Source organism: Cynoglossus semilaevis, chromosome W (genome assembly GCF_000523025.1).
Source record: "Cynoglossus semilaevis isolate Cse_v1.0 chromosome W, Cse_v1.0, whole genome shotgun sequence".
NCBI lineage: Eukaryota > Metazoa > Chordata > Actinopteri > Pleuronectiformes > Cynoglossidae > Cynoglossus > Cynoglossus semilaevis.
Window position 1 is genome coordinate 8,364,674 of NC_024327.1, and position 16,974 is coordinate 8,381,647.

General features: G+C 41.2%; 1 pseudogene; it reads left to right on the forward strand.

Annotated features, from left to right (window-relative positions):
- The window catches only part of LOC103397113 (endoplasmic reticulum aminopeptidase 2-like), a 17,082-nt pseudogene extending 660 nt beyond the window's left edge, over positions 1–16,422 (forward strand).
- Positions 16,423–16,974: the final 552 nt, after the last annotated feature.

Sequence of the window (16,974 nt, forward strand, 5' to 3'; positions counted from 1 at the left end):
CTTATTTTGGTGGATCCTGCCCCTGCACTAGCCCTTGCCGATCCACTTCGGCCTCAGCCCTGATTAGGTTTCTTTTATTTGTGTGAATGAGTTTTACGGAGTATACTTCTTAAAAACAAATGTTGAATAAAATTTGTATTTTCAAACTTTGAACCTTTTCTCTTTGGCAGTCCAGTAACCACAAACCTTTGTGCCTTGTGTTTGAGCAATTCCCTGGGTAAAATTCCCAGGGTGGCATTGTCGAGCTTTTCCCTCCTTAATAATAGTCACGTACCTTTTCCCCCCCCCCCGCCACAGTACCGTATTTTTCGGACCATAAGGCGCACTATCAATGAACGGGGATATTTTCATACATAAGGCACACCGTGTTATAAGGCACATTAAGCGAAGCAAAACAGTCATCGAAACAATTAGGTGGAACAATCAAGCATGTCCGGATCTCTCTCGTCATTATCCGAGTCAGTCTTGTTGCTGTTAATTAGCTGTTCAGTGATGAGTCCAGTCTTGAAAACATTTCAGACCGATACCTTAGCCCAGGCATCCACGATCCATTGGCAGATAGTGGCGTAACTCGCCCGGCGTTGCCACCCTGTCTTGATGAATGTGTTCGCCTCTGTCATCCAATGCTCCCACGCAGCTCGCAATTTAACTTTAAACGGCCAGTTAACACCAAATAATTCCTACCGCTAAATATTTGTTATTCTACCTGGAATGATGGCAAGCCCCGAATTAGTTTGCTTCACTTCGAGTTTTGACAATATCGGTGAGATGGGCGCGCATGGATCAATAGGAACGGAGTTTTGTGGAAAAGGGTAGTGACCTAAGTTGGACACTGGAGGACTGTCAGGAAACTTTTTCTTTTAGATAGGACTGTAAAATATGCTGTTAGTTCATACCCCAGTTTCCTAACACACAAAGAATCAAATAAAAATCAAATAAAGAATAAAATATGAGATCTCAAAGTTTAATAGTTTTACTTGCAGCAAGTTCTGATTACATTCAGAACTGCACTGAGGAACACCTCAATGCTCAAAGCTTAAATACAGTTTTGTTTTTTGTTTTTTACACACGCACTTCAATGGTCAGTACCTTAACCCTTTACAGCCATGTGGTGTTCACGTGCAACTTCTGAGCACTGATTGGTAAAGACTGCTCCAAACAAGGATTCTCCACCAATAGGAGCTCTGTGCATGTGCTGTAGTTAATCAAGTCAAATAAGACCATGCAGTTCGGATGATTTCTCTCTTTGTCTTTTGTTGGTCTTCCGTCGGTCTCCTTATTTGGGCAAAGAAACCAGTTCTGGCCGGTTCTGTGTCCTGTCTCTAACTCCAAGTGTAACAGTCGGTGCCATTCAGTGCTGTCTATATCATACTGTTATGTAATCCACCAGCATGCACACCTGTTGTCAGCACTTTCCCTTTGAGTACAGCATAATAACAGCAGTCAATAACAGTATAAATTGATATGGAAACTTAATGCAATGAATATATTGTAAAGATTGAATAAACGTATTTACAACATCTTAACAAGGACGTTGTTGTTGTTGTTCGCCCCTCCAGAGTCAAGCGGTTGTCACTATTTTTGTTCTGGATGGTCACCGTACTGTTGTTTTGACGCTGTTTCATGCGGAAGTGTGGATGTTGTTTTTCAGAGAGAGTGTGTTTTTCCTGTATCGATTAAAAAAGGAAAAATAAAGGGTTTTTGACCACGAAAAAATCTACAGCGATGCGTCTGAGTCGTCCATCACACCATACATCGACAAAACACAACTCCGTCTCCGGGTGTTTGGATGCACAATGTTACGTCGTACGGATTTGGGTTATACAACCATACTGTAACAATTGTTTTTGAGCATCTTCTAATTGTAATAACAGAGTTAACTGTCATTGTTGGCTCCCAGTGTGCTTCAGTTGTGTGCCATCATGTGTGATGTGCAGTGTGGTTTGGCTTTACAAAATCAGTTTGAGGTCAGTAAGTGCAACCAGAAGTAATGCATAAGGCGCACCGGGTTATAAGGCGCACTGTCGTTTTTTGAGAAAATTAAAGGCGTTTAAGTGCGCCTTATAATGCGGAAAATACTGTACATAATGTGAAAAATATTTAAGGCTGCAGTGTCACTGACTTCCTGAAGCGGCGCTGAAGTGTCGCCTGATGACTTTTCGGTGTCGCCTCTACGTCACACAGCAGGTATGACGGCCAGTCATTGGTCATTACTGTGATAATGGACACGGGGCTGTGACGCCGATGCCTGCTGATGAGAGCCACACTGTGAGGTGTGAAAGACATGTGGTCCAGGGATGGTGATCTCCAGCTAACCTCCAGATGTCCCCTCCTGAGGTCACTGACCATGCAGATAAGGAGAGTCCAACCAAACCTTTCCCCAGACAGGTGGACAGGAGGAGCCAGAGAGGCCAGGACGTTACCTTCTGCTCCTCCTCCTTGCATGGCAGAAATGACATTCAATTACTGAATCAGATTAAACTACAACAGCATACTTAAGAGTTTAACTAACCACAGAGGCCGATATTATATTATTAACATGTAATAATTAACATATAATTCAAAATCATTAATTTTCCCATCTTCCAGTGGACTCACCACCCGCAGGAAGGTTTAGGGGGGTTGGTATGGTGCAATGTGATTTGGGTGGCGACTGCTGCCCCCACGACCCGGTAACGGATAAGCGGATGAAAATGAATGGATGGATGGATGGAATTTCCCCATCCACTCTGTCAATGTTGATGACAGTTACACATAAAGCTGTATAGAAAAATAAATTAATAGTCACATCACGAAGGATGTGACATCAGAAAAGACTTAAAATGCCTTTTCTTTGATTATTTTCATTTTATTTTTTTAGTCTTTGGTTCAGCCTTTTAGTCAATCTAATAAAATAAAAAGGACAATTTTCTGGCCAAAATAATAACAGTAATAGCCTTAGTAGTTTATTAATCACTTAGTGGAAACTATATTCTTTTTTTAATCCATCTATGAAACACCTCAGTGAACTGTCCTAGGAAGCACAGGAGTTTTTGGTGTTTTCTCCTCCTGCACAACAATCTGCATTCATTCGTCTTAGTCAATAACTTTCTATCGATATTTTCAAAAAAGACTACAGTCTGAGTGGGTACTACAGACTGTAGTAAAATAAATAGTCACTCAAATTAAGTTTAAAGATACAACAAGTACATTTAAAGGAAACATTCTAATTTTCAGATTATCATTTCTGATGATAAAAGCTCTTACCAGTCCACAGGTAGATCATAGGGAGGTAGAGTTGACTCTTGGTTGCCTCCGTCATCTTTGCTTCATCAGACGTTTACAACTGTGTTCCATGTGTTTCTGTGTCTGTATTTATGAAGGGAAGGTTTATGACTGAGTGGGATAGAGGTGGGACTACTAGGTAAGCTAGGAGCATTGTATTATGGGGGATTGACATGGCTAACTGCTGTGAACTTTAAGTTATACTATTATTCTACTAGAGTAGTCTAAACCAATGCACACAAACACAGAAAAACCCACATATGAAAGTGGGGAGAGAGTGGTGAGACAGAAAGAGTTCAACCAGCAGTGATGACAAAGAAAAGAAAATTAATGGAGGAATACGAATATAAACAGAAGTCGTTCTGAGCAACAGGACACACAGCTGCACTTGGCTGTTAGGTTGGAGGTGAGAGGCTGATGGTATCAACCAACTAAGGATTTAGCTAAACTCTGGAAGGATACAGCTGTGTTCCTTTCTCACACAAACACACGGAAATGTTAGTTTTAGCATGTCTTAAGCATCTTAATTTGTAAATATCCATCCATCCATCTTCTTCCGCTTATCCGTTACTGGATCACAGGGGCAGCAGTCTCTACGACCGCCACCCAAATCACACTGCACCGTACCAATCCCCCGAACCTTCCTGCAGGTGGTGAGTCCACTGGAAGGCACCAACCGACCTAACCAGGATTCAATCTTGCCAAGTAAATGAGTAAATGAGTAAATTAATCAATCAGCAGAAAGATAATGATCTATCTATCTATCTATCTATCTATCTATCTATCTATTAACTTTATTTCTCAAAATAGGCCGTATGGTGAACCATGAAAAGTCTTTCAGAAACTTTCAGAAAACTGTGGCTCGGGTTGAGGGGTGTCGATACGTAGCTGAAAACTACAAACACTGCCTGGATTTGGAGTTTGAAAGCATTCCCGAGAACGCTGCTTTCCATCCCACATGCTACCAGAGGTTTTTTGACAAGAGTGCAATTGCAAAAGTGAAAAGGCGTCTCGAGCGTGAGAGAGACAGAGAAGAGGATACTGAAGACTGCTCAAGAAGTGAGGCCATCCCATCAACATCAAGCAGAACGACTACGTGTCCAACAAAGAAACTTAGACAGAGGTCAGGCCTGTCCATCGCGAGCTCTGGCCCCATCCTTCCAGCCATGTGCATAATATGCAAGAAAAATTACAAATACATCGTAATGCAGACCTTACAGGAGTGGGCAAAAACCTCAGCTTGTACATAACACATAGCGATCAATGTCATTGTGTGACTGTAATTGAGGATGTATAATCTGTTGTTGAAGACCTGCAGTGTGATCATGAAAAACACAAGGGTGTTCTTGCATGCACAGCATGCTGCACAGGAGCACACAACTGTCATCATTAAGAGCCCTGACACTGATGTGGCAGTCATTGCTGTAAGTCTGCAGACAAATTTACCTATGAAATAAAATGTATATTATAATTATTATTATTATTATACCATGCAGCTTATATTTTTCACAGGGACGGGCTACAGGACACACATCATTGACATTACCAAGGTGTCATCAGCTCTGGGAACTGTGTGTGTGTTCCGCCTTTATTGGCATACATACATTCTCTGGGTGTGACTCCACAAGTGCCTTTTATGGTAAATGCAAAAGAAAGACATTTTCTGTAGCATGTGAGAAAGAAGAGTACCTTAAGGCTTTTAAAAATATGGGTGCTAACTTTAACTTGGACCACTCAACATTTACACTACTTTGCAAATCTGTATGGCACCTGTATGATCAACCAAGGCTTTCTGTATGGCATTATCAGCCTTGCCAGAATTGTCTATTCCTTCTACAAGTGATGCCCTCCATCAGCACTGCAAAAGGGCAAATTATCAGGCTGAAGTCATGAGGTCCTGTGTCAAACAAAATATAGGTGCTCCATCACTTGCTGGATACAGTTGGCACCTAGAAGATGGAAACCTACATGTCACATGGATGACAAGAAATCTGGTCCCTGACAGTGTTTTGCATGTCATACACTGCAGTTGCAAGGAGAGTGACTGTAAGACAGGTGGGTGTTCTTGTGTTTCTGCAGGAATCTGTTGTACAGACCTGTGTAGGTGTTGCAACTGTGCAAACACAAAGGAAATTGAGGAGGAGGATTATGACCGCCCTGACACTGACAGTGAAGACTAATGTCATGTGTAGTATATTGCCTCAGAGTTGTATTGCAGTGGTTGCATTGTTAACATTACCATTCAATTTCTTATGCTGTTTTGTATTGTCTTATATATTGTACATACTGTATGTATGTTTTAATAAAGATTTTTTATGATTGATCAGTGTAGTTAGTTAGCAAATGAATGAACGAATGAATAAACAAATGGTCCTTGTCTTTGATTACTTCCTTTTATTGATCAAAATGACTTAACATAGAAAGTTCACCTTATCGTCTGTTTGCCTTATTGTTTTTCGTGTAGGAGATTATGTATAAAGCACTGTTTAGAATCCATTTGACCCACTTTAGAAGACTTGAGAGAATTCCTCTCTATCTGTAACGTTGAGTAAAACCACGGAGGTAGCCATGTTGCCGAAGTGTTGACAACAATCAGCTACTCGATTGGTCTAGCATGATGACGTGTTGAACCGTACCACCGCTTGTGGACCAAAATCTTAGTTCAGCATAAAATGCCTCGCATAAAAACTGGGCAGGATGTCATGTCTGTCTGTTTCCGTGTTTTCCTGTTGGCTTTGTGGCGTAATCTGTGGGATCACACTCACCTGTTGGTAATTGGCTTCACTTGTGTCACCTGGTTTTCCCTGTGTATATATACCCCTCTCCCTCACTCTGTCGGGGGTTTTGGATCAGTGTGTTGGGTCAGTGTGTTAGATCTTCGTGAGTTTCCTACTCTGTGTTTCCTCGTGTTCCGTGTTCCGTGTTTCCTCGTGTTCCAAAGAGAATTCCATGCCTGTTAGTTGTTCGTGTTTAGTTACTTTGTACTTTGTAAATAAAACTACCTGCACCAGAAAGAGTCTCACCAGTACTGCATTTGGGTCCTGCCTGCTTCCTGCGTTGCCCGTACACGACACAGGATTTTTTGCGACAAAGTTTTTGCTGTAAGTTTAACGTAAGTCATTCTTTTTTATGTTAATCTCTTAAGCTAAGATCGTGTAGATTGAAGAGGTCTGTTAGGCAACTGGATGTGGATTTTCTAAAAGAAGAGTTTCACCTCTCATCCAAGAGGCTTCTTCACTTCTAACTGGTGGTGGGGAGTACAGCAAATATACTGTATACTCTGGGTGTGAAAGAATAAAGCTACTTCAGCTCCCACCTGTTGGGTGGGGCCTTGGGGTCAACTGGGAAAGTGTAAACAGTCGTCAAGAGTCTGATGGGTCGTTGTGGTCCTCATGGGAAAGGTTTCGGTCCCCTGCCTCTTTGTTATGTGAAACTGAGGAGAATCTTTTGGGTATTGTTCCTAAGAGTGCTTTGTATGTGGGTGATGTGTGTGTCTGAGTCCACCTCCTCTGTTGAGTGATGGTTTTTTTTCAGGTTGACAAAAATGGCTTCTTTTACCCCTCTCTCAAACCATCTGTCTTCCCTGGCCAAAATGTGGATATTGTTGTCCTCAAAGGCCATGCACCTGTGTAGTGCTTGTTTGGTCCTTGAACGTCGGAGACCAAACAACTGCTACACAGGCGCATGGCCCAACACAGGAGGGCCAACTCCTCAGGACAGGACTCAGCTGTTCACATACACTTTAAGGACAAAACACACTCCTTTGAAGAAGCCTCTTGGATGAGAGGTGAAACATCTTCTTTTAGAAAATTCAAGTCCAGTTACCTAACAAAACTCTTCAACCTTGACCATGACCTGGATAACTGAGAATCTTCATAGACTTAAGATTGTGTAGTTAGCAGACGGCGCAAGATGAAATGATAATAGGGTTCACCTTATGGCCTAAAAGGTATGAAAAGTTTTTTTATAAAATGGGGGGTGGGGAAGGAAAAAACAGCCAATAGGGTACACTAGGGTACACAAGCCAGTGGTACTATAGTGATACTATAGTGCCGGTCCCAAGCCCGGAAAAATGGTGAGGGTTGCTTCAGGAAGGGCATCTGGCGTAAAACTTTTAGCCAAATCAAATATGCGAATCACCAAAACGATTTCCATACCGGATCGGTCGAGGCCCGGGTTAACAACGACCACCAAGGGCCAGGGATTTTAACTCTTACAAGGCAGCGCTGTGTGTGCACTGTGTGAAAAGAAGTATGGAAGTGCCTTTCAAAAGTCTATATTTATGCTATTTTTCTGTAATGGAAGACAATGTGCTATCATATGTGAAACCAAGTCATGTTGCAAAGCACTTGTAATACTATTTTTAAGCATTTTTAGAGACAAGTATGTCATTGTAACAGACTTAAGTTTCATTTTGTAGTGAGAAGGATTTGGTTGCAAACTAGTACTATGTTGTTTAATTTCAACTACTCAGTACTTAGTGACCTTAAACAACTCTGATTTGTGTTGAGAACTACAATGGCTTTGGTCTGTGTTTACTTAATCCTAAATCACTCAACCTCACCATCTAAAATGTGTCTGCATGCAACATCTCATCTGACATAATCATTAAAATACTGCCTGCACAGCAGATAGGACTTTGGTTTAAGTGTCTTGTCCAGAAGCACATTAGCATATACATTATATAAGACTGACATTGATCTGAACTTTTGTTCCAAACCAAAACCTTCTTTACATCAATTGATGTTTTGATTATTTTGTAGGTTCTCCCAGTTGTTAGATTTCAGTGGTTTTCACATTGGTTTAAGTCTGAAAGCAAGAAGCTCATAAAACACAGATATACACTACAAAGGTCTTCCCAGGTGTAGAATTTACGACTCACTGTTGTTTCACAACACCTGTATTCCCTGGGAACAATAGGAAGACTCCTGATTTATATCTTTACAGGGAATCCCTCTTTGTTCAAGGATTCATCCACTCCGTTTGATCTACAGTACATAACCCCCTGTTGTTGGCTGGACCCCAAGGCTCCATCCACTTCCTTTGTAATAAAACCTTGCTCAGTGACAAAAGGTTCATAAACATGTCCTCCAACACTGCTGAATCATGGAGCAGCAGCGCCACATAGTGGTGACTGCAGGCACAACCATGTTATTATGATTGGCCACAAGAGGCCAAACCTCTGTCTTCCATTGGTCTACCACATTTAAACACACACCTTAAACTAATCGACCATCTACCGGCTGTTTCATTCCTTGCCTGAGACTACCTACGAGGTGATTTCTTCAATTTTGGTGCTGTGACTACGGGGAGAAGAAATCCTCCAATTGGTGTCATGCTCACAATCGAAGAAGGGCCAAATTGTTCAACTGGGCCATGAACTGGCTTGATTATACCAATAATCTTTCAAATTCAGCACTGCATCAACTTACTTCCTGTATATCGAGTTTGGGGCAGATATTGCAGAAGGCTTCTCTGGTTTCTATCGTAACACCTACAGAACCACCGCAGGAGAGACCAGGTAGGACAATCAGGAAACTTAGAAAGAATTACTCCATATTTAAAAATGTGACCTCTGCATTTAACCCATCACCAAAGTGAACAGTGTGCAGCTTTAAGCACCCAGGGAGCAGTGTGTGGGGACAGTGCCTTGCTTAGAGCACCTCAGTAGTAACTTGGCAGCTGATGGATTCGAACCTTTCACTTTCCAGACCCAAGTCCGCTTCCTTAACCACTAATCCACCACTGCCCCTGCCAACCTTCACATCAGGAGAAACCCAGAGCACATTGCTCTTTCCAACATGCCTGTTGTAAGTGTTATAACATGTGTCTTAAGGTAAACTCTGAGCTGCTTGAGGACAGATTCGCCTTCAGTGTGAAGATGAGCACATATCTCGTGGCATTTGTCATCTGTGATTTCAGATCCGTTTCTGCAACAACATCTGAACATACTGAAGTAAAGGTGTGGCATTGAAAGGTGCTTTATTCCCATTAATTGATTAAATGATTTTTCGTCCATATTGTTTTCTGTTCATCTACAGGTGTCCATCTATGCTGCTCCTGAGAAGTGGACTCAGACCCACTATGCCCTGGATGTGGCTGTAAAAATGCTGGGCTTCTATGAGAAGTACTTCAACATCTGCTATCCTCTACCCAAACAAGGTCAAATATATTTTGGTTTTCTGTATGTAAACCAGATTTTCTGTTCCTACCTACTGTAGCAGTAGATTTATGTCTTTTCCCTGATTTGTGTTTTTCCTCCCTCAGATCTGATAGCCATTCCAGATTTTCAGTCTGGTGCAATGGAGAACTGGGGTCTGACTACCTACAGAGAGACAAGCCTTCTCTATGACCCTCTGACCTCCTCGCTACATGACAAACTCTGGGTAAACATGGTGATTGGTCATGAACTTGCCCATCAGGTGAGACTATTTCCATCTTTCTGGCAGGTTTCTAGTGGTGCTTACCTTGGTTAAAATGTACTAATTTAGAAATATTGTTGTTAGTGGTTTGTGATGTGATTCAAAGACATATACCACGCAGAAAAGCATGCATATCACAATGAATTAATATTATAATATAGCTAAATTTTGTTTATCAGACATTCACAGAAGAGAACTTGGAAAGCACTGTTACACCAGTGAGCAGGCTACCAAGAATGCAGTGAGTTAACACTGAAACACACACTCTGTTACAAATGTTACACTATTTACCTTTGGTAATACAGTATCTGTTTCTCCACAGTACCTGTTTGTAGGAGAACATCTGAATCTGACAGCCATGATGAACACTTCCTCTGGTAACAGTCACCAGGAGGGGGCCTCATCTGCTGATCAGACAGCAGAGATTTCTGAGAATGGTCATGCCTTCAGACCTGCTGTGGCCCTCACTACAAAAGGGGTGAGCACTCACTTACACCTACATAAGTAGTAGTACTTTAAAGTAGTTATACACAGGAATTTTGCAATGAATTTGTGATGTCACAGCAACTGGCTTCAGATCTTTCCCAGCAGGGGAAGCTGTTCCTGCAGGTTGAATGTCAAGGTTAAGTGTGTCCGTGCATTGCCTGAATTTAAAATAATAATAAAAAATTGTTTTTACCTACATATTTATCTCAAATTTGATAAAGGTCACCCTTTATCCTTTCACCCTTCATCACCCAGGAGCTGATCCTGACCCTTCCCTAATCATCTTCTCCTTTGGGTTTTAACAATAAGCAGACTTAATGAAAAAAGAATCCAAGTGCACAATCACTGTAGAACATAGACTTCTAGAGGCCCATGATATGACTGCGAAGATTATTTCTATAGAATTTTTAATTTATCAGAATTTTCCAGCAAATGTACCTTTAAAATTATTTTTAGGTTATCCAATTAAAAAAAGAAATGCCCATGTCTAGTTTACTTATGGCTCCAGCATAATTCACAGACACCTGATGACAATACATGGGCAGGAATTTCGTAAAAATACAAAACATTTCAATTTTTTTCTTGATTTTTTTAAACCTTTAATGTTATCTTTTGTTTTCTCTAAATTTCAGACAGTATACATGTAGGAGAAGAAGTGAGCAGGGTGAAAGTGAACACTGATATGACTGGCTACTACCTGGTTCACTATGAGGACGGGGGCTGGGACAACATGATCAATCTCCTGAGAGAAAACCACACTGCTCTGAGCTACAAAGACAGGACTTACTTGATTCACAATGCTTTTCAACTGGTCAGATAAGCTCACTGTGTCTGTGATCTGTCTCAGTCTTTTTCTGTTTGTTTGTTATTTGTTTTTGTTTTTTTCTTTGCATGAAACCAGTTCTTCAAAAGTACTCCTGTGTTTTTTTTTGTAGCGCTGGTCATCTGCCCATACATAAAGCCCTAGATTTAATTAGTTTTCTTCAAAAGGAGACAAACACAGTTCCCCTCCTGAAAAGACTAGGATAACTGGATGCATTTTATCGCTTAATTGAAAAAAGAAATGAGCCTGAGCTAACGCACACTCTGAGGGTAAGATGACAGACACATCTGTGATGTCTAAAGAAAATGTTCAGTAAACTGAATTGATGGTTGATGTGCGTTTCTTGTGTACTTTTGTGCAGTCTTACATTCTAACATTTTTCTGTCAATCCACCAATCAGCAGACTTGGAGTGATGAAGGCACAGCGTTGCAAAGACGGCTGAGGTCAGAGGTCCTGTCTCTGGCCTGTCATCTGAATGACCCTTCCTGCATCCAGCAGGCCAAAAGTATTTTCAAGGACTGGCTTCATTCTAATGGAACTCTCAAGTTTGTCTAACCTATATTTTGTATTTTGATTATTTGGTTTAAAAGCCCCCTGAAATTATATCCTGTAAACATATATTTTACAATAGTTTCAGTTTAGTAAAACTACACTATACTGTATGCAGCAGTATATAAAGAATTTTCCATTCCTTTTTAAAGACATCAAATTGTTGTTACACAGTTTACATAGAGATCTACAAGTCCCTGAGGTTTGTGTTTGCTCCAGTTTACCCACAGATGTGGCACAGACTGTGTATTCAGTTGGAGCCCAGGACAACCACGGCTGGAAAACACTTTTACGCACATACAACTTCTCCCTCTCTGAAGTTCTAAAAGACAAAATCCTTCATGCCCTGTGCCACAGCACAGACATCAGCAAGTTGGAAAGGCAAGTCAACGTTCAACTGTGGTTTCCCATACAGATAATGTTTCCACCCTGTGGTGCTAAAGAAGAACTGCAGCTTAGTAGAGTAATATACAGTATTAACTACCCAAGAAAGATTATACAGAATTAACTCATATACAGTGGGGGAAATAAGTATTTGGCCCCTTGCTGATTTTGCAGGTTTGCCCACTTACAAAGAATGCAATGATCTATAATTTTAATCATATGTATATTCTAACAGTGAGAGACAGAATCCCAAAGAAAATACCAGAAATTCACATCATATGAATTTATAAAAATTGATAACCATCTGATGAGGAAAAACAAGTATTTGACCTCCTACCAAACAGCAAGTATTCTGGCTCCAACAAGCCAGTTTGTCTTTCTTTAAGACACATCTCCAATCCCAACTTATTATCTACATCAAATACACCTGCCTCACCTCATTACCTGTATAAAAGACACCTGTCCACACCCAAACACCAACATCTTCACCATGGGCAAGACCAAAGAACTTTCAACGGACATCAGGGACAAGATTGTTAACCTGCACAAGGCTGGGATACAAGCAAATTACAAGAAAATTGGAAAGCAACTTGGAGAGAAAAGATCAACTGTCGGTGCAGTAATCAGGAAATGGAAGAAGCACCACACCACCACCAATCTCCCTCGATCTGGGCCTCCACACAAGATCTCGCCTCGTGGGGTGTCCCTGATCATGCGAACGGTGAGGAATCATCCCAAAACCACAAGGGGGGGACTGATGAATCAACTGAAGCTGGGTCCACAGTTACAAAAGAAACAGTTGGTAACACACTACGTCATCATGGACTGAAATCCTGCAGCGCACGCAAGGTCCCCCTGCTCAAGAAGAAACATGTACAGGCCTGCATGAAGTTTGCCATTGAAGAATTGGACGACTCAGAAGAGGCCTGGAAGAAGGTGATGTGGTCAGATGAGACCAAAATAGAACCTTTTGGGCTCAACTCAACTTGCTGTGTTTGGAGGGCAAAGAACACAGAGTACAACCCAGAGAACACCATCCCCACCGTCATGCATGGTGGTGGCAATATAATGCTTTGGGGGTGCTTTTCAGCCAAGGGGATGGGACACCTACATCGCATTGAGGGGAGGATGGACGGGGCCATGTACCATGGAATTCTAGACCAACACCTCCTTCCCTCAGTGAGAGAGCCGAAGATGGGTCGAGGATGGGTGTTTCAGCACGACAACGACCCTAAGCACACCGCCAAAGCAACAAAAGATTGGCTGAAGAAGAAGCCTATGAAGGTTATGGAGTGGCCTAGCCAGTCTCCAGACCTGAATCCAATTGAAAATCTTTGGAGGGAGCTAAAAATTCAAGTTGCCAGGCGACAGCCTCGGAACCTGAATGATTTGGAGTCTGTCTGCAGGGAGGAGTGGGCTAACATCCCTGCCGAAATGTGCACAAACGTTGTCACCAACTATAAAAAACGTTTGAAACGTTACAAAATATTAACATGCTGTTTGTCCAGGGGGTCAAATACTTGTTTTTCCTCATCAGATGGTTATCTTTTTAAATAAATGAATATGATGTGATTTTCTGGAATTTTCTTTGGGATTCTGTCTCTCACTGTTAGAATATACATATGATTAAAATTATAAATCGTTGCATTCTTTGTAAGTGGGTAAACCTGCAAAATCAGCAAGGGGCCAAATACTTATTTTCTGTATGTCACAGGCTGCTGGAACTGGGTCTGGAAGGAAATGTGATTCGAATGCAGGATCTGTCTCATGTTGTACTCATGGTGGCCAGGAACCCACAGGGACATCAACCAGAGGTTGGTCCTCTTGTTCTTCTTCAGCAACCCGAGGTACAGGTTGCTCAGTCTCTGCAGCATCTTGCAGGATCAATTCTGAAAAAACAATACCAGACACAAGAGTCCTTATTATTATTTGTGTTGGTGATGCAGTGTGTTAGACTGAAATACTTAATTATTGTTGCAGTCAATTAAATCAGATGAGGGGAAAATGAGGGGAAAAATTACATTAGACTCACATTTAACATTTACATTTACCTTTCACTTGTTGTGCCACCTCTGCCTTGACATCATGCTTGACCAGCACATGGGGCTCCACCCACAACAGAGAAAAGGCTGGATCCAAGGCAGCTGCTTTGGGGTAGACTGGATTTGAAAATGGAGCATCGACCACATCTTGTGTCATAGCAATTTTCACGTTGATGAAGATTCCCAGAAATCTTTTGTTCAGGGATGCCTGGTGACTGTGGCACTTTGGCCCAGAGGCAATGTCTCTGTCATTGGTGTGGAACCCCAGAGTTCACCTCCTGGGCAAGATCGAATCCCGGTTAGGGCGGTTGGTGCCTTCCAGTAGACTCACCACCTGCAGGAAGGTTCAGGGGGGTTGGTACGGTGCAGTGTGATTTGGGTGGCGACTGCTGCCCCCGCGACCTGGTAACGGATAAGCGGATGAAAATGGATGGATCGATGGATGCCTGGAGACCTGTCAGGAAATTTTTTCTGTTAGATAGGACTGTAAAAAATGCTGTTAGTTCATAACCCCGGTTTCCTAACACACACACACACACAAAAAACAAATAAAGATCTGATCAAATAAAGAATCAAACACGAGATCTCAAATTTTAAAAGTTTTACTACTACTCCTCAGTGCTCAAATCTTAAATACAATGCTTTTTTTTTACACACACAAACTTCAATGGTCAGTACCTTAACCCTTTACAGCCATGTGGTGTTCTCGCGCAACTTCTGAGCACTGATTGGTAAAGACTGCTTCAAACAAGGATTCTCCACCAATAGGAGCGGAAATGCTGTAGTTAATCAAGTCAGATAAGACCATGGAGTTCGGATGTTTTTCTCTTTTTGTCGTTTGTTGGTCTTCCGTCGGTCTCCTTATTTGGGCAAAGAAACCAGTTCTGACCGGTTCTGTGTCCTGTCTCTATCTCCAAGTGTAACAGTCGGTACCATTCAGTGCTGTCCATATCATCCTGTTATGTAAACTATCAGCATGCACACCTGTCTTCAGCACTTTCCCTTTTAGTACAGCACAATAACAGCATTCAATAACAGTATAAATTGATATGGAAACTTAACATAATGAATATATTGTAAAGATTGAATAAATGTATTTAGAACATCTTAACAAGACCTCTGACCAGGCCATTCAGGAAGCAGACTTGAGGCTTCAACTTCTGAAGGTGGTGGTTGAGGGACAAGACAGATGGAACAACAGCACTAATTGTTATGACTTCTGTGTCAAATCAGTTGCTCCTCCAAATATTTTTTAAGATGTCCACCAACTCCTTCAACAGATTCCACTCCCGTGCTGTGAATGACAACTCCCTGTGCCCAGCCTTTTCTAGAACAGCACAGAGCTTTAGATGATGGCAGTGGAGAACTGCCTTCACTTGCCAAAGTGTTGAGTTCTATCTTGTGTTGACTGCAGCAGGGATGCCTTTCTGTTCTCAAATTCAGCATCAAACACTTTGAATGTTGTGCTTGTGTGCAGCAGTGAGCTGAGTTTTGATAACTTTGAAAGAGAAGGCGATACCACTTTTGTTTCTTTTAAACTGTCTCCCACCACCAGCTGAAGAGTGTGTGCAAAACACTGCAAACGCTGTTTCTTTGCCATAGCAACATCTACTGTTTCCTGATCTTCCAGGGTTAAGTCACACCAGAGTTCAGGTTCAAGATTATCTCTGCCATCGTCATCCTCTTGCTGTATCCTCTCTGCCTCTTTCATATGAAAGATTCGTTCATTTTGAACGAATCATTCGCGAACGACACATCACTACTCTTTTGCTCTCATTCATCTTCACATTGTGGTGTGTTTTTCTTTACGTTATCACATGGTTTAATTGCTTATGGTATTTTGTGTACTTTTTAGACTTTGTCAGCGGAGGCAAACCATGTTGCATTCAGTATTTAGTGTCGGAGAACCACAGCCTTCTTTACAACGCCCACAATAGGGCTAAAGCGCCACCTGCTATAAAACGAATGAATTGATTAGTTCAAGATTCGTTCACGACCCGTTCATTTTACTGTTCATGAGTCAAAGATTCGAATCAATAAAAAGAGTCGGTCATCACTACTGTTCTTCGTTGGTTGTCCCTCAATTTGATTTACTCCATGCTATCTAGTCAAAACAACGTAGGTCTAATCTGATTGGATGTTGTGTCGACAGTACATACACACACAGACGCACACATGTACACAATGAGAGACAGAGCGCTCCTTAATAACTTTATAATCTTTGGGTTTTTGAGAAAGTATCAAGTCTTGTCGAGTCAAAGGGCTCAAGTCCAAGTGAAGTCACAAGTCATTGATGATAAAGTCCAAGTCGAGTTGCAAGACTCTTTACATTTGATGACTCAAGTCTGAGTCGAGTCCAACTCATGCGACTCGAGTCCAAACCTCTGACATCACCTGTTCTGGAACTTTGTCAAAAAGAACTATGACGTGCTAGTCAAAAAGTTAGTATAACATGAAGCAAGAGGAGCTCAATGATGTAAGAATACACCACCAGAATGTTCACTTCATGTATGGACTGAGAAACTAACAGTGTCAAAGTGTGTAAAGTAACAGCAGTTCTTAACAGTTGATTGTATATTTGATTTGCGCATTATTTATCAAATACTTCCATTTACACAATATTTTCCTACATTGTACAACTGAATCAGCAGCCTTGTTGAGTAATATCTGGGAAAAATAACAATGTATTTGTTTTTTAAAGAAACTTTTAAATGAGAAGTCTAACTGTAATTCCTTTCAATATAAAATTTTGACTTAGAAAGATACACATGTACAACATGAAACCTTTTCTTTTTGACCTAGCCCTCATAAGTATATGCGTAAATAATTGTTTTTTTTTCTTCAAAGAACAACATTTGTTCAAATTAAATAATAATTGGTTAAACAAGTTGTACTGTAAATATATGGAAACCTTACACGTGTTCTCCTTAAAGGCTATACTTTTGGAGACATATTTTGTAAAATTATAATTCCAGTATCATTGCAAAAGCACTTATTCAGGTC